Source organism: Rhinatrema bivittatum, chromosome 11 (assembly GCF_901001135.1).
Source record: "Rhinatrema bivittatum chromosome 11, aRhiBiv1.1, whole genome shotgun sequence".
Taxonomy (NCBI): domain Eukaryota; kingdom Metazoa; phylum Chordata; class Amphibia; order Gymnophiona; family Rhinatrematidae; genus Rhinatrema; species Rhinatrema bivittatum.
Window position 1 is genome coordinate 57,912,140 of NC_042625.1, and position 23,716 is coordinate 57,935,855.

General features: G+C 42.1%; 1 long non-coding RNA gene across 3 annotated transcripts in view; it reads right to left on the minus strand.

Annotated features, from left to right (window-relative positions):
* Positions 1-568: 568 nt before the first annotated feature.
* LOC115073491 overlaps positions 569-23,716 on the minus strand; it is a 52,693-nt gene continuing 29,545 nt past the window's right edge. Inside the window, exons 5-6 of one of the 3 annotated variants that reach the window (XR_003852028.1) lie at positions 11,320-11,403; positions 569-2,705 (exon numbers count right to left, since the gene is read on the minus strand). This is a non-coding gene — a long non-coding RNA (uncharacterized LOC115073491). Of the gene's footprint in view, positions 2,706-7,543; positions 9,470-11,105; positions 11,404-23,716 lie in introns of those variants that run through there. The other 2 variants (XR_003852029.1, XR_003852027.1) reach the window with 2 other exon arrangements.

Here is a 23,716-nt window from a genome sequence, read left to right on the forward strand (position 1 = left end):
CCTCCCCTCCCCCCCTATTCATATAGCACCCATGTTCCACACAACATTTTGTCAAACCAGAATTTCACTCAGACAAAACTTTCACATTATATATTCCAATGTATTAAACAAAATTATTTGAAAGACCATACCTTCTCACAGAGTTCACCTGCAAATCATCCTGAAAAGACACTTCTCAACGCAGTATTTTCATTCATTTAAATTCATATTTACAATGGAAAAAGAAGAGAACCTTAAAAACAACTTGTGTAATGGTGTTGCTGATGTCATCACGTGGGGTGGGGAATGGGTGGGGGTTACAGGGTTTTAAACCCGGAGGGTTTCGCAGTAAAGCTCACAGCCGCGTTGAGAAGTGTCTTTTCAGGATGATTTGCAGGTGAACTCTGTGAGAAGGTATGGTCTTTCAAATAATTTTGTTTAATACATTGGAATATATAATGTGAAAGTTTTGTCTGAGTGAAATTCTGGTTTGACAAAATGTTGTGTGGAACATGGGTGCTATATGAATAGGGGGGGAGGGGAGGATGCATGTTTTCTTTAAAAAAAAAAAAAAAAAAAGGGGTGAGGATGTATGTTTGGTGGTAAAAATATGGTTTGAAATGTCCTCTCCTTTAATCAGCCTTTGGTGAGTGCTGTGAGAGGGTATGCTTGACTTCAAAAACTTATATTTGGTTCGTTTGGTATGAATGCGGTTAGTTTAAGGGGGAGGGGTAAACAAGGTATGATTGAAGGAAGATTCAAGGGGGGATTTTAATCGATTGGGTTTTTCATGGTGGTTATCAGAATATGTGTTTCCTGAGCTCATATTGATTCGTGTTGTTCTAGACTTATCAATGTTAATTAGAAGATATATTTGAAGATACAAGCAAGCCGGTGATATCCTGAAAGCTGAGTAGAAACTATCCCCTGATGCAGGCGGCAGGATGGCCGCTGAAACGCAGAAATGCCATGACGTCGGGTATGCTGTAAAACAGGTCTCATTGGGTGTGTTGTAAAACAGGTCACGTTGGAGAAGCGAAGTATGTGACCATCAACTGTAATGGGCAGCATTTTGCATTTAAAGTGATTTCCAACTTCAAGTGAGTTGTGAAACAGATCTTGATGGAGAAGTGGAGTCTGTGATCATCAATGGTTATTGGCAGCTTTTTTCATTTAATGTGCTATAAAACAGATCTCTGTAGAGAAGTGGAATACATGACTATCAATTATTATTGGTAGCTTTTTACATGTAAAATGATCTTCAACTACAATCAGTAAATCTTAGTTGCATTCGAAGCATTATCCTTTGGAATACTGGAACATGTGATCACAAACCTGTTGACCAACAAGTTGTTCCTTGGAAGGGACAAGTTCTATGGGCAAGATTGGAAAGTAAAGAACAAGTGAATTTGAATATATGATTTATGGATTAAAGCATTTTACCTTTGTCACCTCTGGTGAAAAATTAACATATTGTTCAACTTTGATATTTACAGAAGAGCTTGGGAGTTGGGGTAGCGGTAATACATGATTTTAAGGATGAAAAATTAACATATTGTTTAATGTTGATGTTTACAAAAGAACTTGGGAGTTGAGGTAGTGGTGGTACATGTTTTTAAGGGGATGTATGAATGGGGTAAAGGTATGTATGAGAGAGGTGTATGGGGTAGTTTGGTGTGAATGATGAACTGGGATATGCTGTTGATTGGTTGGTTGAAAAAAAAAATAATATATTTTCATTTGGAAGTTTCATAGGACAACATTTATATTATGGGATTGTAATTTAATAAAGAAATCTTTTTCACTTAAAGTGATGTATTGCTTTGATATAAATTAGTGAGCTGGGATAAATATATGATGGCCTGCATCAGTGTAGATCCATATTTGATATACAACAGGCACACTGCGGTTTTTCTTATTGTAATAAATATGCTGCCAAACCTTTCCCCAAGAGCTGGCTGCATGTGGAAGTCTTATTGTAAAGCATGTTTAGAGTCTAGACAGATAAAAGATGCCATCTAAGGCCACCTCCTTATTAAGGAGGATGAATACAAATTCTGGCAATATCACCTGAATGCATAGTTAACCCCTTTAATAAGGCTTATCTTATGTATTAAGGACATGCTTTTTTTATTCACTCACTCAAATCAGTCCTGAAGTTTCTCTGTAATAACTAATAATAATAGTAGCCATCATTTGGATTGTCAAACTGTGGCCAGAGTCTATTGCTACTACCCCAAGTAATAGTTTGTGATTTTCTCATTTTTCCTGGAACCTCATACTCATTAAATAAGGGAAAATCAACTGTATCTTAACATGAAACAGCATATTGCTGTGAAAATGTCATGAAATTTCTTCCCCAAAGGAAACCCCACAGCAAAGCTAGAAGACCATGTCATAGAAATTAACCAGCCAAGACAAATAATCTCATCTCCTGTCAGTCAACCAATAATAGTATATGCAAATAATAAGAAAATCACTCCCTATATATACAAAATTAATATGCTGTTTTCACTGGCTATGTTTTGCTCCAATGAGCTGTTTCAAGGAGTTTCAAAATCTTCAGTAATCATTGTGCAGATTCCCTTAGACAATTCTTCGGTGGGGATTTATGTACACTTGAAGCCTGTTGTTTAGTTCCTGTTTGTATAAAGCTTTTCTGACTGAAGTCTACTATCTGCCTCCAACGACCACCTTTTTGATGTTTTACATATACGCCATTTCATCTGCAATGTAAGAATGAAATGAGTCAATGATTATTATGATAGAATTGTGTCTCAGGAATATTCTGCTTAAAATAATATCTTCACAAAGTCCTACTATGGAAGTAAATCCTGCTTTGAGGATATGTCACATGCGAGAGCAACTTTATGTGGGAGAAAGAGGATAACATGTTTCAATGTGTCTCACAGCTTAGACAGCAGTATTCTGGACCTGGTGAGGGATTTGCCAAGAAAACAGGAATTGTAGTAAACAAAGCAAGAAGAAGTAAAAGGCTGGAGAATTATTTTAGGATAGGAAATAACAAGGATGCATCCAATGGACTCAGTGTTATGAGGGAAGGGGTTGGAGATCAGGATATTTAAAGAAAGGAGAAAAAAGAAAACCTCTCAGCTGAAGTTGTGGGTAGAAGAAACAGACTGAAGAAAACAATATCAGGCAGGTAGCTCAGTGACTATACTGCTCATGAAGTCAGAAGGTTGACAGTAAATCCTGAAAGTCTGCTTGGGGACAAAATCCATGGGTACTTTTAATCCATAGACTTTCTACAAATTTTCATTTTGCAGGTGGGGGAAGTCATTTTGTTTATTTAATTTACTTTCATATAAAACAAAAAAAACCCCTAAAATTTAAAAAATAATGAACAACAAGCCTTCTGTGTTTTTTTGAAGAAAAAAAACACAGAAGGCTTTTCAAAGATGGCTCAGTGGAAGGAGCACAATGGTACTGTTGCACAAACTTCTGAAAGTGTTACTCACCCCCTTCTCTCTCCATTAATACTGAGGAGGCTGATCTGTGCTCCAATTCTTCTTCATGAGGATACAACACTTACAATGACCTCCTCTCCATGTTGGAATTCCTCAAGAGCCTGAGATGATGGACCTCCCCCCTCATCAGTGTTGAGGACACCACCTTACCAGGGACATCCTCCTGCCCGAATTATTCACGGCATCTTCGCAGTGTGATGGGAAAGGAGTTATAGGTGCACTGGGGTCAACAAAATCTCCTCAACCAGCTACTGCTGCAACCAATTAGCCTCACATAGTACCACTGAGTCTACCCTGGATAAATCCACAAAAGTGGGTGTAAGGAGCCAGTCCTATACCATGTGACTGAGGATTGCTCCTGTCCCATGAAGAAAAAAATCATGGAAAGGCGGCAAAAAATCATGGCAAGAAAACCCAGGCAGGGTTTTCTTCTTCTCCAACAGGGCCAACATTTTATTTTGTTCTCCATTATTTTTTAAATTTTAGGGGTTTTTTTGTTTGTTTGTTTTATATGAAAATAAATTAAATAACAATATGTCCTCAACAGTTCAAATGAAAATGTACTTTGATGTGAAAAATGTCATAAAATACCTAAAAAAAATAGCTGATAAAATGTGAAAGAAATTTTAATTTGTATTGTAAGTAAATCTTAAGTTTTCTTTCAAGTACAGAGCCTAAAACATAGTTGTATATTTTCATGCAAGTGATGTTTCTAGATGTTTGCCATACCCAGCAGTTTGAAGTACATGTGTATGATATACAGTACACATATAGGAGTAGATTTCTAAAGTTATGTGCAGGCGTAGATTTGTTCGCGCAACCTGGCGTGAACAAATCTACGCACAATTTTATAACATGCGCGCGCTGCCGCACGCATGTTAAAAAATTCAGGGTCGGCGCACGCGCAGGGGGGTGCACAATTGTGCAACTTGCGCGCACTGAGCCAAGCAGCCTGCCTCCGTTCCCTCTGAGGCCGCCCTAACTAAATCCCCCCCTACCTTTGTTCAGAAAGTTATGCCTGCCCGAGGCAGGCGTAACCAGTGGCGTAGCCACGGGTGGGCCTGGGTGGGCAGGTGCCCACCCAACTTAGACCCAGGCCCACCCAACTGGCACCGGAACTGCAAGGCTGTCGCGGGATCCCATCCCCGCGACAGTGAACAAGAGAACCCACGCCTCGCGCGCTATCACGGCACACATGGGGAAGCGCTGCTGCGGCCGTATGGCCAACCGGTCTTCCTGTTCGGGGGGGGGGGGGGGAGTGGAAGCACCGCGCGCAGCTTCCGCTTCCTCCCCCCAATGCAGGAAGATCAGCTGCCTCTCCTGCTGCCACCCGTTCTCCTGCTATCTTCGGACCAAACAACCCGCCGAACTTCCTGTTTGGGGGTGGGGGAGCGGAAGCGCCGCGCACAGCTTCCGCTTTCTCCCCCAGAGCAGGAAGATCAGCTGCCTCTCCTGCTGCCACCGGCCTCCTGCTATGTTCGGGCCGATCTTCCTGCTTGGGGGGGGGGGAGGGAGGAAGCGGACGTTGTGCGCTGCGCTTCCGCTCCCCCCCCCCGACAGGAAGTTCGGCCCGACGCCCTAAGATAGCAGGAGTCCGGTGGCAGCAGGAGAGGCAGCTGATCTTCCTGCTCTGGGGGAGAAAGCGGAAGCTGTGCACATGCTTGAATGTGTATGTGTGGATGAGAATGGGAGTGTGTGTGGGTGAAAACTGGAGCCTGGGTGTGTATGTGGGTGAGAATGGAAGCTTGAATATGTGGGTGAATGGGAGCTCGAATGTGTGTATGTGTGGTTGAAAATGGGAGCCTGGGTTTGTGGGTGGGTGAGAATGGGAGCTTGAATGTGTGTATATATGGGTGAGAATGAGAGCCTGGGTTTGTGTGGGTGGGTGAGAATGGAAGCTTGAATATGTGGATAAGAATGGGTGCTTGAATGTGTGTATGTGTGGGTGAGAATAGGACCTTAAATGTGTATATGTATGGATGAGAATGGGAGCTTGAATATGTGTGGGTGAGACTGGGAGCATGGGTTTGTGGGTGAGAATGGGAGTCTGGGTTTATGTGTGTGGGTGAGAATGGGTGCCTGGATGTGCGTCTGTGTGTGCATAAGAATATAAGCCTGGGGAGGGATGAGAAAGTGAGAACTTGTATGTGTGTCTGCAGAGAATGTGAGCTTGTGGGGGGGGGGGGAGAGCATATGAGAGTGACAGCTTGAATGTGTGAGAGGGAGTCTGTGAGAGAAAGCGTGTATGTGTGTGTGTGGAAGGGAAGAAGACAGTAATAGAAGAAAGACACTGAAAAGGAATTAGGAAATGAGCTATAAGGGAAAAAATGGGAAAAAGAGACCAGGACCAACTGATTAGAAAAATACAAAGATCAGACAACAAAGGTAAAAATATATATCTATATTTTGAGATGTTAGCAATTTAAATATAAGCAACACAACCGCTCTCTCAAAATTTATGGACAGGTAGGAGCCGTGTATAAAATCGTAATAATAAGAAGGCTAAAGTACCACAAATCACCGTGAATTATGTTTGTATCATTAAGTAAACCTCATACTTAGGCGTAGATGTGAATGCTATGCTGCATAATTTGGCATTATTTATCAGTAAAAAAAACAACTAGTAGACCTGCATGCCTACAGCCCACCCATATTAACCTTGTGCCCACCCAAAAAATCAATTCTGGCTACGCCACTGGGCGTAACTTGAACACACCAGCCAGCTGCCGGCATGCCATTCCCTGGCCCAGGGGCTGATTTGGAGGCCTCGGCCATGCCCCTGGAACGCCCCTGGGCTGGCACCAAGCCCATGGCCCTGCCCCCGTAACGCCCCTGAATGCCACGCCACCCCTGACATGCCCCCCGACATGCACCCCCAAGCAAAGCCCCAGAACACATGTCCCGGGGCTTTGCACGCGCCAGCGGCCTATGCAACATAGGTGCGCCAGCGCACAAGTCCCCTGCGCATGTAAATCCGGCTGGATTTATGCATGCAGGACTTTTAAAATCTGCCCCATACCTAACTTGATCTAATCAGGTCTGTAATGCAACTATATCATTTTCTTTATAATATAACTTTGTGCAAAATGCTTGCACATATCTTTGTTTATTCTTTCTGCTTGCAGTTACATATACACAAGTCATTATGCTCATTTGTTTGTACCTGAGTCAATGGAGGGTAAAGTGACTTGCCTAAGATCAGAAGGAGTACTGCCCTAACTTGAAGCAGTCAGCTTCTGTAATTATCTCACAAAGACATAGGGGTAGATTTTCCAAGGGTTACACGGTAACCCCCAAAAAGCTGCCCCTGCGCGCACCGAGCCTATCTTGCATAGGTTCAGCGGTGCGTGCAAGCCACAGGATGTGCGTATGTCCCAGGGCTTTCAGAAATGGGTGGTCTGGGGTGGGGCCGGGGGCATGGCGGTAGTACAGGGGCAGGGCAGGGCGGGGCATAGTGGCAGTCCGGGAGTGGGGCTTGGGGCGTTCCCAAGTTCTCCGGCACTTTGGCCGTGCTGGAGGTTTGCGCGCCGGCAGCCTGCAGGCATAACTTTTGAAACAAAGGTAGGCAGGGGGATTTAGTTAGGGCTGGGGAGTGGGTTAGATAGGAGAAAGGAGGGGAAGGTGGGGGGAGCGGTTGAAAAGTTCCCTCTGAGGCAGCCTGCATGGCTCAGCACACCCAAGTTGCACAATTGTGCACCCCCTTGTGCGTGCTGACCCTGGTTTTAACATGCGCGCGACAGCTTGCGCATGTTATAAAATAGGATGTAGATTTGTTCACACCGGGTTGCGCGAACAAATCTGTGCCTGCACGCAGGTTTTAAAATCTGCCCCTTAATTACAGCCTTTGCCAAACAAATGCTAAAACAGCAAGAGCAATCAGAATTATTTATTCTTCATGTGTAACATGGCCCTGACTTACTGCAATAATCTCACACAATACAGGGACACAAAAAGACCTAATTACAGCATTTTTCAAACACTAAAACTAACAAGAGCAATTAAACTAGATAAAGAAGATAGAGAGTGGAGAGAAGGGGGAAGCTGTGCTGAGTCAAATGTCAGGTTTGAAAATATTTTGTAATTTTGAAACATCTTTGCATATTTCAAATACACTCTACTGTACACACTCCCCTGGGAACTCTGGTCTTTGCATGTCTTTCCGTAAGACAGCTGCATCATTCTATCTATAATATAACTTTCTTGCAGATGCATTTATTTATTCTTCCTGTATACACATGGTCCTGACGTATTGCAATATCACACAATACCGGGACACAAAATGACCTAATTACAGCCTTTGCCAAAACAAAAAGGCTAAAAAAACTACCATCAGTAGCAAACAGAACAAGGCAGATGCAGAGAGAGAGAGGAGAGGTGACAAATGTCTGTAAAGGTTTGAACACTCTGTAATATTGCAATTTTTTGCAACATGCTTGTAAATTGCAAATACATTATTGCTATATCTGCCTTTGTTTCCTCTACTGTACACACTCCCCTGGGAAAGTAAACTCAGTACCTTACATTCCTCCACTAATAATAATATTATTGGAGCTGTGTTGAAAATTAAGTTGTTGAATGATGAAAGCACTCTAGAAGATGTCCATAAGCTTCATTTGATGGTTTAACTAGCGGGGGGGGGGACAGGGAAAGCGATAGGGTGGTCAAATTGACAGGGGGAAGGGAATATGCAATCTTTATCCTCCCCACTCCCATTGACTGACTAGAAAACTGACTCTTACCCTCTGCCCTCCCTCCCCTTTCTCCCTCTGGAGGATTTCATCATGTTTCTAGCAACAGCTTAACATCATTCTGCTTCAGTTTTGCATGTCAGCAGACATCTCAGTTTCAGCAGTGGTTGCCCAGACTGCCACTTCAATCCTACCCCTAACTGGGAGCCAAGGGGTACTCTCTTCAACCTGATGTGTGGCTTCATCTTGTTTAGACTGTAGTTGTTATCCCAGTTCCATTGTCTTTACCCCAGGAGGATGAGGGGGTTGACACTGGCTCGATGGTGGACTCTAGAGACATTTGGAAAGTAGTTACTCATATAAAATCTAACCTGTCAAGTGCAGTTACCCAGCTGTGTACTTATTCTACTGATGTATCAAATAAGCTTTCTGATTTGGATAACAGATTGAATTCCTTTGAAACTAATGTAGGGGCACAGACTGGAGTAATTACAAATTTACAAGCATCTATGTAAGAACAAATTAAGAATAATTTGTTATTACATTATAAATGTGAAGTGTTGGAGAATAGATTAAGATCTAATAATTTACAATTGTTAAATTTCCCATATTCTCCTTTAATTTCAGGGATGAATTACTTAGAGATTTGCAATTGAGGTTCTCCTGATAAAATCTTTTCGCTATCCAATTCTTACTATCTTTCTGATAAGAGGAAAGTTCTGACTTCTGAGGAAGGAGTCACTGATGTGTTGGTTCCTTTTTCTAATTCAGATCTCACCCTTTTTCTTCAATTGTCTAATTATATTATTCTCACTAGATCTATTTTTGTTGTTTCTTTTGCTTTGGATAGTGATAGATTTTCTTTAGGTACCATTTCAAACATACTATATAGAATCATTGTTCTGTAGTCAAAGAGTTCAGGTGTTCCCAACTGTCTCCAGGGAGAGGCAGGCGAAGAGGAAGTTTTTTTTTTTCAATTAAAACCATGGCTTTTGCCCTTTGTTGCAACATTCTTCTTGAAATTCCCTTACAAATACATAGATGGGATTCAAGGCAATAAGTTTATTTTTGTAGACACTATACATTTTGAAACCTTCATTGTGGATAAGTCATCATGTTGATTTTGAGGAGTTTGTATGTTGGAAGGATAGGATTGATTGGGCATCATGGTTTTCTTTCTTTTTCTCATATTCTTTTTGACTGCCCCAGTCGTAATGTGAACTTATTCATGACAGATGAGAGTTGTCCTGTCTTTATGATTGTTTTTCTTGATTTTCTTGTTTTTTGAATCATATGTGATATGTAAATCGAACACTAGTATATAAAAACAAATAAATATGTTTTATGATTTAAATAAACTTAATAAAGATTAAATTATTTTTAAAAAATGAGGCCTAAACTATTTTGAAAATGGGACTAGAGATTGGGATTAGAGATTGCTCCTGCCACATTTTGACTTTACAGTACTCCATGAAAGGGGTAAGATACATCCATGAAGGATATATGGATAATTTTAAAACTTTCATGGTGCTGGGGTGTTGTTCATTTCTGAAAAGAAACAGAAAAAAACCCTCAAATTTTAGGGAAGCTTTTGGAGGGGTGATACTAAGAAAATTAGCATTTTTCATTTTGTTAGAATATTAATGCATATCTCTATGAACCATTAAAAAAATAATTTAATAAATTTACTGTATCTACAAGAAGTGCAGAGTCATACTTCTGGGGTGTGCAATCCAAAAGAGCTGTATGTAATGGGGCGGGAAGGGCTGTTGTGCATGGAGCAAAAGAGGGATCTTGGGGTGATAGTGGCTAGAGATCTGAAGATGGCAAAGCAATGTGACAAGGTGATAGCTAAAGTCAGAAGAATGCTGGGCTGCATAGAGAGAGGAATAACCAGTAAGGAAATGGTCATAATCCCCTTGTACAGGTCCTTGGTAAGGCCTCACCTGCAGTATTGTGTTCAGTTCTGGAGTATGGAGTTCAGAGACAGGATGAAGGTGGTCCAGAGAAGGGCAACAAAAATGGTGGGGGTCTTCATCAAATGTCTTATGAAGAGAGGTTGAAGGTCTTAAATATGTATACCCTGGAGGAGAGGAGGTGCAGGGGAGATATGATACAGACCTTCAGATACTTGAAAGGTTTTAATGAAGCACAATCGATAAACCTTTTCCATTGGAAAGAAATCAATAGGGGTCACGTAATGAAACTCCAGGGAGGATGACTCAGAACCAACGTCAGGAAATATTTCTGCACAGAGAAGGTAGTAGATGCTTGGAATGCCCTTTTGGAGGAGGTGGTGAAGACAAAAACAGTGAAAGATTTCAACGGGGCATGGGATAAACATTGTGGATCTTTAAAGGCTAGAGGATGGAAATGAAGAAAAGAGTGCATGGGGATAACTTGCTGGTGTGATGGTTTCTATCCTAAACCAATAAGCCTTCATACTGTTGATGCAACTCCATTATTGCTCTCTGCTTTAATGGCAGAGGGAAAAGAGGAAAAGGGAAATTAGATTCAGACAGCAACCAACAAGGACATTGATTTTTATGGTCTGAGAAAACAAGTAACTTGCTGATGCAGCTGTTACTACCCTTGACCAATAAGCCTGATACTTTTGATGCAACTCCAACATTGCTCTCAGCTTCAACAGCAAGAGGTAATGGGGAATTGGACTCAGACAGCAAACAACAAGGGCCCTGACTTTGACAGTTTGGGAAACTAAGGATGGGGGTGACCTGTATGGCGCAGCAGATGCTCGATAGGTTTGCTGGGCAGACTGGATGGACTGTCATATTCCATGTTTCTGCATAAATAACATTTCAGAGTGAGCCTTCCTACACTTATGGCGAAAGTTCCTGAAGGGAATTACACACAAAAAAAGAAGCTCAAGGACAAGGAGTCATAATATGAAAATGAAGGCAGGAAAGCATAAATAAAATACTGTTTTATTGAGAGAGCAGTGAATCACTATCATCAGCAGAGACTGGTAACAGCCAAAACATAGACAGAATTAAAGGATGCTTAGGACAGATATAGGGACAATAATTAAAACTGCCTAGCTTGGTACAAATTTCATGCATAGTCTTCCCCAAGGGTTTTGCACCAATAAATCAAAAGTCTGCACAGGCTTTTGCTTTGATTATTGCCTAGGAAAAGTTACCCACTGAGATTTCTCCAGCTTTCTCTTCTGGTAGTTTTTCAAATCTATACATGTTGTTTCCTTCTGCCCATGGGAGTGTCTTCAGAATCTGCAGGTAAAAATATGTGCATTGTTCAACAGAACAGATACTTTTACACATAGACAGGTTAGGCAATATTAAAAGAACCAATTTCTGCAGGTAAAATATGTTTTTACCTATGAAAATGGGCTTTGAAAATTGCTCTCATAGAGGACAGTGGTAAGGGGTGACTGAGGGAGATGCCAGGAGATTGAATCTGCAATGATTCAGTAGGGAGAGGTGGCTGGACAAAAAAAAGATGAATCATAAGGTCTCAATTTATGAACAATACCTGTGTTATGTTGTTTTGGAATGCCCATGAAGACCCCTGAATGTGATTTACCAGTGCTTTATTTCTACTAATCTAGCATCATGGCCCTGACACACCAGTGACACAAAAGTGACTTCCTATCACACAGGATTACTTCTCTGATGTATCTTTGGTCTTTCCAGCCCGCTGGATATTTCTCCAGTACAGGGAGATTTAGTCTCATTTAATGATTTTTTTTTCTGTGTGGTCTTATCTGTCATTTAAAAGATGGAAGTTTATGACCTTGTCAGAGAGGATTAGTTGCTAGTGGAAGTTCTTTGTCATTGTGAATTCTTTGTACGTGAAGAGACCTGCATTAAGTGAACCTTGGGGGGCCAGTGAGGACCCTTGTGTTTAATAACTCCCTATCACAGAAGGAAATAAAAAGTGCCCTAGTGATCCGGCTTTATGCACCCAAGTACTCAAGAATATTTTGGACGGCTTATTTATAGTACTAACCTGAAAGGCCTCCATGGTTTCCTCACAAGCTAATCTAGCCCTGGTTTATCCCCATTGCACAAATTGACTTATAGTTCTACATTTCTTAGGAAAATGAGAACTATAAATCAATGTGTTCAATGAGGCAAATCCAGTTCTGGTTTTACCCATGTTGAAAAAAAATGGATCAAACTTAACTGTACAGAGCTGGAGAACTGCATGCGCTCACATGGAAGCGTGATTTTAGGAAGGACACCTCCGTTTGTTAAATAAAATAAATTTGTCTGCTTTTCTTCTACCATAATCCAATAGATGGGGAGGGTAACTTTCTTTTTTTCTTATTTATAATTATATGTTTATGCTTATTAAAATTTGTTAGTCGCCTATACTGAGGTTCTAGGTGACATTCAAAGTGACAGTCATAAAATTTACAGTCAAACCAATAAAACAAAGCAAAACCGATATAACAAAGCAGACATTGTTTCAACAAAGGCATCTAAAATAAATATTAAAGTGATAAAATAAAAATAAAAGCAACAAAATAAGACAAAAGTTGCAATTGAAAGCTTGCTGACATAAATAGGTTTTTCTCTCAAAATTAGAAAAAACTGGAAAAAATGCGACTAAATAATACTATTAGAAATACAGGTCACATTACTCTCATGGTTTTTAAATTAAGGAATACCCTCATACCAGGGCTAATGCACACTTCCGCCTACCGGCGTCTTTTACTTTTATGTACAATCGCCAATTTGACTGCCCATTTCCAAATGCAATCATAGGGTAACCTATATTTTGTTTAAAACCATGATGAACATACTGCCGCAAATTTTTTAGCAGTTTAAATCATTTTTTCATTTTTTTCTTTTTTTAAATTTTTTTGTGTATTTTTTCACTTTTTCAAAATATCTTCTCAATAACGCACCAAGTCCAAAAAACTCATTTGCTCTCTTTCATTTCAACTTGAAAAGTGCAGTATCTTTTTTAAGAAAGGCATTTATCTGGCACTTATCTTATTCATTAGAGCCGAAGTCTCAATGCTCTGCAAAAAAAGCCCGACACCGCTGGTGTTTCGAAGTTACTTCTTCGTCAGGGGCTAAACGGGCGTTTCCACAATGAAATTCACGCGGCAATTATATAAATAGGTTTTTAGCAGGTTCTTGAAGGTTTTTGTACAGGTTGTAAGCCAAATATCAACAGGCAAGGACTCCCATAAAATAGGTACTGCAACTAAGAATGGGTGTACTCTTGTCTCGACAAGATGAGCCTGTTGGACAGATGAAATGCCCAATAAACCACACTGCAAGAGCATGAAGGATTGTATATGATCAACCTTGCATTTGTCCAAAGGAGAGAGTCAGTTTATTATGTTATTTATTTATTTAAGCATATATCTTCCTCCTACAGCAGTTTGAAGAAGTTTGTAACAATCAGGGCTATCTTATACTTATATGCCACAGTACTGGTGTTGCGCTGTGGAGGAGACCTTGAGCATCGGAACACTCGGAGGCCTTTGCAAATCTGTTACGCTGCGATGGAAGAGAGCGCTAGGGGGCACTCCCTATCATGGGATAAGGGATGTGTGCCCTTGCGGCAAGACCGAGCCATATCTGGGAGTGGAGCCTGGAACACAGGGGACAAGACATGGCAAGCAAGGTCCCTCAGGCGCCCTACACAGCCCGTAGGCTGGTCACAGGCCACACTGTCCTCTGCACGCCCTACACAGCCGGATGGCTGGTCACGGACCATGAGAGGAGCGGGCAAGCTCTGGACGTAGACAAGTAGACAAGTAGACAAGTTACCCTAGGATCCTCCAGAGTCAGAACAGGAAACAGTCTTTAAAACCACGGAACTTGGAACCAGAATCTTGGATCAGGTAAAAGCAAGGATCCTCCGGAGACATGGGTACTCAGGACCTGGGACAGCAAGATGAGAACATCAGGAACTCGGACAACAGGAACTCGGACATCAGGAAGACAATGACGGAAGCCAGGCAGTGAAGTCCAATGGGGGAGAAGCTCCCAGGAGGTCTGGCTCCATACGAAGGCCAGGATGGACTGACTCCATACGAAGGCCAGGATTGGACTGACTCCTTGCCAAGCCCAGGATGGAATGGCTGAGAAGCCCTTTTATAGGGCAGCAAAGGAGCACGCCCAGGGAGGAGTCCTTAGGAGGGCCAGGGGGACCACATCTATGCTGTCACTTTAAGTCTGAGGAGAAGCCGCGGGTCCACCCCTAGGAGGAAGGGGCAGGACCATTGACAGTGGCATCCCTGCCACTGCCATGCAGGAGCTGGAGCAGGAAGAAGTTGGGCCTCGGGCAGGCCCCGATGAAGGAGGCGGCCTCCCTGCCGCTGAAGAAGCAGGTGGGGGCGGCAGATGGTGGTGCGGCAGATGGTGGTGTCCATACTGCAGGAAAGGCCCCAGCTTCAGCAGCCTCCAGGCCGCAGGCCAAGTACGCAGTAGCGGCGGTCTAGGGCCGCTGTGTCGGGAGAGGTGAGAGGCCTCCCATGGCTCCGGCCATGGGAGGAAACGTAACAGTACCCCCCTCAAAGGGGGTCTCATCCCCTCCCCTCCGGGAGGTTGATGGTCAGGCAAGGCATCTGAAACAAGGATGGTGCAGGCGCCTCCTGCAGGTCATGTGGAAAAACATGGAACAGAACACGGAACAAGGGAATGCACAAAGGAACAAACAACGGAGCAAGAAAACAAACAGAGCAAGGAAACAGACAACGGAGCAAAGAACAAGACAGCGGAGCAAAGGAACAAGGAACAGCAGAGCACAAGGAACATTACAGCGGAGCAGGGAACAAGGAACAAATGGAACAAGGAAACAACAAACAACAAGGGAACAAATGGAGAACAAAGGAACAAAGAACAAAGGAACAAACAAAGAAGACCTGGGCGGGGATCCAGGGTGGGATCAGGCTGTAGCAATGGTCATCAGGTGTGGTACAGGTGCCTCCTGTCGGTCGTGGAACCCTAACCTGGAATCGCCATGGAGATGAAACGTCTGGATGCAGGCACCTTCTGCAGGTTGTGAAATCCATAACAACTGGCTCCTCCAGCAGGTCATAGGAAGAAGATCCCCCCCAAAAAATTGGGGGGGGGGGGGCAAAGACAAAGTCGAGGACAAGTCTCGGGACAAGGATAGTCCCACCGGACACATAGCCTTTGCAAATCAGTTGTGCTGCAATGGAAGAGAGTGCTAGGGGACGCTCCCTATCACGGGACTAGGGATGTGTGCCCTTGCACCGAGACGAAGCCTTGCCTGGGAGTGGAGCTTGGAAGTCTGAAGACAAGACGTGGAACTTGGAACACAGGGGACAAAACATGGCGAGCAAGGTCCCTCAGGCACCCTACACATCCCGCAGGCTGGTCGCAGACCACACTGTCCTCTGTGTGCCCTACACAGCCTGATGGCTGGTCATGGACCACAAGAGGAGCAGGCAAGCTATGGACATAGACACAGGTCAGGACAAGTTACCCCTAGATTCCTCCGGAGTCAGAACAGGAAACAATCTTTAAAACCACGGAACTTGGAATCGGAATCTCAGATCAGGTAAAAGCAAGGATCCTCCGGAGGCACTGGTACTCAGGACCTGGGACAACAAAACAAGGACATCAGGAACTCAGACATCAGGAACTCGATCAGGAAGACAACGACGGAAGCCAGGCAGCAAAGTCCAATGGCTCTTTGTACCTGATGTTCCATGTTTCAGTCCTGAGGCTCCGAGTCCTATCCCAAAGCACCACTAGTCCTCTAGCTCCAGGTTCAGCCTGCTCACTCCAGTCCTCGTCTCTAGCTGACATTCCTTAGGAGTAAATCCATCCTATCCGATGTCCGTTTCCTGTTGGCTGAAGTCCTCTTCCGGCAGGTTTTGTCTTCGAGCACTGCCCAGACTCTTCCTAGTTCCTGAGCCTCTGTCTTCGTCCGAGTATCCTGAGTCCTTGTCTTTGTTCCTTCCAAGTTCCAAGTGGTCCTATCCAAGTTCCAAGAATCCTTGTCTTGTCTCATCCGAGTTCCAAGTTCCAAGAATCCTTGTCTCGTCCCATCCGAGTTCCAAGTTCCAAGTCTTCGTGTGAGCCTTTCCAAGTTCCAAGTTTTCGTGTGAGCCTTTCCAAGTTCCAAGCCCTCATCTGAGTCTTTCCAAGAGTCCTTGTCTGAGTAACTGGAATCCTCTCCTCAGTGTATGTTTGATTTCCATCCACGTCAGAGCATCTTGCGTCCAAGTCTCCAAGAGTCTCATCGCATCCAAGTCTCCAAGAGTCTCGTCGCATCCAAGTCTCCAAGAGTCTTGTCTTGTCTCTGTACTCTGACTCTTTTCTTGTTCCAGGATCCAGAGTCTCCAGTTCCAGTTCCTGGTCTCTTTGTTCCCAGCCCTCTGCCTCTGTTTGACTTCACTGGGGCGTGTAGCTCAGCAGGGGGCTGATCCTCTTCATCTCATTTCCATTACGTGTTCCACTCCTCTCTGCACTTGCTCACCTCCTTTGGGGCATGCCTTGGGGCTCCTCCCCGAGTTGCCTCATGGGCCAAGTGATCACTCTCTCCTGGAGCAGACGACTGCTCCTTCACATCCCTCCTCAGGGCCCACAGGGCGTGATCGCAACAGTTTGAGAACTATTTAGATATGTGATGTCATTGGGGCAGTAATTTGCTCTTCAGATAATGTTGTGAGAGTTTTAGAATTCTGAGAGAATCTAGCTGGGACGCAGCAAAGCAGAGGTGCTACTCTTGAGCTCTGTTCTGAGGCCTGGTTAAAGCAGTAAAAAGTATAATTTGAAAAGAAAGAACAGTGGGAATACACTTTAGAGTATGAATGGGAAAGAATGAATGAGTGTTACTATAAACAAAGTTTTCTGACAAGTTAAGGAAGCAGTAGTTTAGGGTAAGAAAGTATAGCTGCTGTACCAAGGAACTTTATCACAGCATTATTTTATTTATTTAAGTATTTGGACATTTTATATACTGTCTTCCAAGTAAAGACCACAATGGTTTACAAAAGTAACATTCATAGCTATAAATCAACAAATAATGATGGGATACATAGGTAGTATTCATAAATAGGTATTAACCTCTATCTAATGACATGTTCCAGTACATTTTAACTAAAGAATTTAGGACATAAAATAGTCAAACAAATTTCACTTCTTGGTTAAAATGTTGTGTTTCGATTCTTCCATTCTCTTGTTAATTGTATTCCTCATGCTTCAATTTGTATCTTTTGTCTACTTTATGATGTTTTTAAGTTAGGTTATAAGAATTTTTAAATAGCCATGCTTTTAGCTCACATTTAAATCTCTTTCTATCTGGTATCAAACATAACCTCTCAGGTAGAGAATTCCAAAGCTTTGGACCCACTATGGAAAACACATGATCTTTTACTTGCATCAGATATGTACTCTGTAATGTAGGCTAGAGTGGAGGAGTAGCCTAGTGGTTAGAGCAGTGGGCTACAAACCAGGAGACTGGTGTTTAAGTCCTGCTGTTGCTCCCTATGACTTTGGGCAAGTCACTTTACCCTCCATTGCCTGTGGTACAAACTTAGGCCTGGATTTATCAAAATGCACTAAATACTGCATATAAATAAATGTGATAGGAAAAGGAGTGTGTTTTATGGTAATAGGCAGTTTATCACAAAGTGCGCTAGCGATAACTTTTTTGCACTAAGTGCCAGAATTGTTGTAATTCCTACATACAACCACTGGGGGGGACGACCATGTTTAGTAGTTTAAGCTGCTGGAGAGAGAGGGAAAGGGGGGAGAGAGAGAGAGAGAGACTAGCCATATTGCCCTCATACTAGGTAGGTATTTATATCTCTATAAGAGGCCCACTCAAGGTGAGGTTTAGGTATTAATGTAGCCAATTTGACATTCATTGACGTACGAACAGAACAGTGCTCTCTTGTGAAGATTTGATGACCTTCGGAGTGAGGAAACTCACTCAAAGATGAGATTTGTTCAGTGTTCTCTCAACCTAGCTTGATGGACTCTCTACCTGGGTAACAGGCCCTTTTTGCACGCGATAGAGGCTTATCGCACGCGATACGGCCATATCGCTTGCGATAAGCCTTCAATAAATGACCCCCATGGTATTTACTGAGGTGTGTATGATTGTAATGTCTCGCCTATCATAACTGTGTTATCGGAATGAATGATTTTGGATATTAATATTGATATTTTATAGTAGATTTGGGATTGTACTTCCAGTGCAGTGAAATCTGCAGGGTATAATGTGATCAAATGTCCTTGTTCCTAACAAAAGTCTTGCTGAGGCATTTTGTAATAATTGTTATGGTTTTAAGATATTTGCTAGAAGACCGAGTAATAAAGAGTTACAATAGTCTAGGTTTAAGAAAATTAGAGTTTGCAATACAGTACGGAAGTCCTCAAAGGTTAATAAAGGCTTCAACCGATGAGGTATACGCAACTTGGCGTAACCTATGTTAATTAATTTATGATGTGCTTTTTCATAGTAATGTTCTCATCTAACTGTTTACCTAAATCCCATACTTGATTTGAAGAGGGTAATTTGAAAGTTACTCAGGTCTAGTGCCATTGGTTTAACCCTTCATTATTAAGATAGCTGAATGAACTGCATAGAGAAAGAGAATACTTAGTATAAAGAGAATACAGTGAACTGTGGTGGATTTTTAAGGTGAAACAAAGGTGGGGAATTTTCTCCTGTTGTCTAGATAACTCTCTTGAGTCCATCATTAATACAGGAAAGGCCTGTTGAGCACATAAGTTAAAGGTCATCCCCAAGCTGCAATGCCAGAGAGAACTGAGCAAGAAGGTTTTAATAAAACCAACAATGATATTTAACTGAGGCAGTGGCGAATAGAGCTGCAGGAGTTCCGCAAAGAAGAGTTTCTGAGAAAAGCTGCCACATCACATAAAGGGACAGCTCTTATCTCAGAATCATTCTGATAGCCAGAGATCAAGTTTGTCAGGAACTGGAAAAGTTTATATTAAAGCAGCTATCACATTAACTCTGGCAACACATTCCTTTAATATAACAAGAAAGACATTGGCTACAAACTAGAGGAAATAAGTGAGGAAAATGTATGAAAGTGATTAGAAACTACATACCTACGAATACCACTGTTCTTTTATTAGCTTAGGATATAATACATTTTTTTAAAATTTCTGTTAGCTAGAGAACATAGTTTCAACAAACTGATGTAGACTTCACAGAACACATGTACATGTGTTTTGACCAATTTTTATTGAAAAAGTGGTATCCAAACAATTTTAAATAAACAAATAAGCTGCATAAGAATTTTGGGGAAAGGCAGGCAGAATCTCTTTGATTTGTTTAAGAGCAAGTTCATAGGAAGATTTCCAGATGAGAAGAGGAAGATGAAGCCAAAGAAGATACAGGAAGTTCAAACATTGAATGTAGCAGCAAACTCGAACACAGCAGTTTCAAGAAAACTGTTTAAGTAAAGAGTTTTAAAAAAAGAAAAGCCAAATAGATAGGTAAGTGTGTACACACTCGTGACAAAAACTGGCCTGCAACAGACAGAGACAGCAAAGCATCAATAGAGAGAGAGAAAAAAGAAACATAAAAAAAAAGTCTTAGCTACTGATGCCCCAGAGGTTGGAAGGGAAGACAGAAATTTGAAAAGACTGAAGAAAAGGTAATGGAGAGGGATCCCCTTGAAATAAATGGAAATCCACCAAGTTCAGCCTTTCTAAGGGAGCACACAGGGACCACTAATAGGCTGGTCACTGCTAGGCAGAACTAGATACTTCACAATAACATTGTACCAATAAATCACATAACAGTATTCAGACAAGTATATTTTATTTTTTTCTAGAACATGTCACTGAAAGCAGTAGTATTTTTTTAATTAAAAAAAAAAACAAGGAAACTCAGTTTTATGTTGAATATTAATCTAATAAGGATTATACTAAGGTCTGCACAAGTCACAAAAAAACCAAAACCAGTACAATACAAAACCTCCAGCTGATAACCACAAAGTAACATCAACAGAACCCTCAATGTGCCACACAGTCATAACACCCAGGGGAAAAGCAATGATTAGGAACAGATATCCAACTATATAAATTATATCCATAGGTTACACTGCATTGCTCACACTTAAAATACAACTTTTCAAGCTTTAATTTCAGCAACCTTATCTATAACACTGTCAATACTAACACTTTAAAAAACATTTCTTGCGATAGAAAGTAAAACAAGGTTTGAAAGGCACTCTTGCTTCATTGTTGACCTTACATGTGTTAGGATCCAGCCTGCTAGGCAGCATACCTGCCACCAGAGGTCCCCATGGAGCTACAACTACTCTCGCTCCAGCCATAGTCTCCATGGGCTCATGACTCAGCAGGGCTTGGCCTATTTAGCCCTGCCTCTTGCATACCTCATGCCTTATCATCAAGTCTATTAGGCTCCTTGCCTGGTCCTATTCTGTCTTCCTTTCCCTGTAGCCTCCAGGCCTTCCAGCTCTGTTTTTCCTAGCCTTGCAGCCTCCTCAGGTCTTCTTCCTATTGTGTGGCTTCTGTGGCCTTCATATCTAGTCCTTCTGTCAAGCCCTGTGGCCTTTGGGTCTTCTGCCTAGTGGTCTTCTGGTCTCCTGTGTTATCTGTCCTGTCTAGTACTCATCTGTATCTTGTCCTTGACTGTCTAAGCCTAGTCCTGTCCCTGGTATCCATTCCCTCTACTGATAGTGCCTTGTCTTGTTCCAGCCTGCCCAGCCTGTCTAGCCTAGTTCCACATGTGCCCAATCCTTGCTTTACCTCAGTCTCCAGTCCTGCATTGCCTTCATATCTAGTCCTTGTCTCCAGCCTGTATCTCCAAGTTCTAGCCTGCACCTTGATTCCAGCTGCAGCCTAAATGCTGCCGTAGCCAAAACTCAAGGGCTCAACCTGTGGGAGAGGTGGCTGGTACAGGCAGAAGATCCTCTCTGCCTTGCCTTGAAGTCCTTTGCTACCCCAAATATCGGGTCTATAAAAAGCTTTAAAATCTTTGCAATATTCTTTCAACTTAAAAGAGTTCTAAATTAGAGATAAAAAGAGCCTTCATGTCAAGCAGCAGTCCAAATTTATTGTTAAATTCTTGCGGATGAGTACACTTGCCCCTCACTTCCTCTTTCACTGCAGAGATAAACCTGCATCTTCTGCTTTTTCCCCAGGCATCTTTTTCTTCTTTCTAGTTCTACATTCCGTGGAAATGTTATATTCTATGTCTACTCAAAAGCCAGCTATAATGGCGTCCTCCAGTATTCCATTTCAATTCTCATCCAAAAAAAGGCCAAGACTTTCCATGTCAGCAGTAGTTTCTTTAATAGACATCTTTGGATCTTGGAGTCTTTTTTGTACCATATTAACTCTCTTAAGTATTGCATTCCAAAATAGAAGTAGAACTAAGAACATAAGAAATTGCCATGCTGGGTCACACCAAGGGTCCATCAAGCCCAGCATCCTGTTTCCAACAGAGGCCAAACCAGGCCACAAGAACCTGGCAATTACCCAAACACTAAGAAGATCCCATGCTACTGATGCAATTAATAGCAGTGGCTATTCCCTAAGTATATTTGATTAATAGCCATTAATGGACTTCTCCTCCAAGAACTTATCCAAACCTTTTTTGAACCCAGCTACACTAACTGCACTGACCACATCCTCTGGCAACAAATTCCAGAACTTTATTGTGTGTTGAGTGAAAAAGAATTTTCTCTGATTAGTCTTAAATGTGCTACTTGCTAACCTCATGGAATGCCCCCTAGTCCTTCTATTATTCGAAAGTGTAAATAACCGATTCACATCTACTCATTAAAGACCTCTCATGATCTTAAAGACCTCTATCATATCCCCCCTCAGCCGTCTCTTCTCCAAGCTGAACAGCCCTAACCTCTTCAGCCTTTCCTCATAGCGGAGCTGTTCCATTCCCTTTATCATTTTGGTTGCCCTTCGCTGTACCTTCTCCATCGCAACTATATCTTTTCTGAGATGCGGTGACCAGAATTGTACACAGTATTCCAGGTGCGGTCTCACCATGGAGCGATATAGAGGCATTATGACATTTTCCATTTTATTAACCATTCCTTTCCTAATAATTCCTAACATTCTGTTTGTTTTTTTGCTGCAGCACACTGAGCCGACGATTTTAAAGTATTATCCACTATGATGCTCAACAGACTGCTCCGTAAACTGTCTGCTTTGTTTCTGTTCTCCAAGTTCTCAAAAGCATCTTCATTCATTTCTTCTAACATCTCAACTAATTAGTCTAAACTCCAATATATCACTAGTAGAGTATCTCCATTGTGTCTGACTCTTGATTCAAGGAAACTTTTGCTTGGCCTTCACTCGTTTCCAACGACTAGTGGAACTCACAAAGAATGTATACAAGGCTTCAACTGTTGCAAAAATGGTAACACTAATGTGACCGACATGACTGCTGTGTTATCATACATTTTTCATACATTTTTGACAATTTTCAAAAGAAAGTGTTCTGCTCCATTAATTGTGTGCAGATTTGTTGTTTGTTATGTATATATAAAGTTGTTCAGTTCCTGCTTGTAAGCTAGTGTGATTTACAGAGGACTACAAGCCCCTATAATCCTGTAGTCTTGTTGTTGTTGGCCCTTTATGATCACATGTTTCTGGCTCCCACTGATTCTGTGCCCTTCCTGTTGGCTCAGATTCTGGTTCATGCCTGCTGGGAGGCTTTCAATGTGTGTGTGTGTACTTCTGAGAGAAAGAAAAAAGAAACAAGCAGCTTCTCATCTCTCCTGTTCCTTAAAAATGCATTTCCTTTTTACTATACATATACAAACAATAAGTACACACAACAAGTGTACTTAAATATCCAGTATAACTCCTACAATAGCTATTTCAACTCTAGAGTCAGTGCTCTGAATTTGAGATCAACCTCTTCAAGACTGCAACCAGTAAGTTATATGTTTTGATCAGGGGCAGATTGTGGGAAAATAGTGGCCTGGGGGATTTTTCTCCATACTGGACCATGGGTACCCAATTACACATACAATTTGGTGAGTCACCAAATACAGAATAAAGGGACCATAAAATATACACAGAAATGCACAGACAAACTAAGGGGTGGATTTATCAAAATGCGGTAAGTACCGCATGCGATAGCAAAAGGGGTGTGTTTTATGCTAATATAGCATTTATCACAATTTGCACTAATTACCTGTGTGAAGAGCTAAGTTAGCACAAATTGCGATACCATTTTCAGATTCTGCGATAAGTGCCAGACCTGTTGTATTTCCTTCATTCAACCACCAGGGGACCATTGTTAATGGTCCTAGAAACACAGAAGAGAGAGAGAGAGAGAGAGACTGGCCATAATATCATGGCCCATAGGTAGGTATTTGTATCCCTATGGTAGGCCCACCTAGTAACTCGAAGTGGGGTTTAGGTAAGAGTGTAGGGGGTTAGAGGCCACTTTGACATTCTACGTGACACCTACGAACAGAACAGTGGTCTCATGAAGATTTGCTGGCCTTCGGAGTGAGGAAACTCACTCCAAGATGAGATTTGGGCAAGGTTCTCTCAACCTAGCTTGATGGACTCTCTACCTGGGTAGTGAGTTTCCTCACTCCGAAGG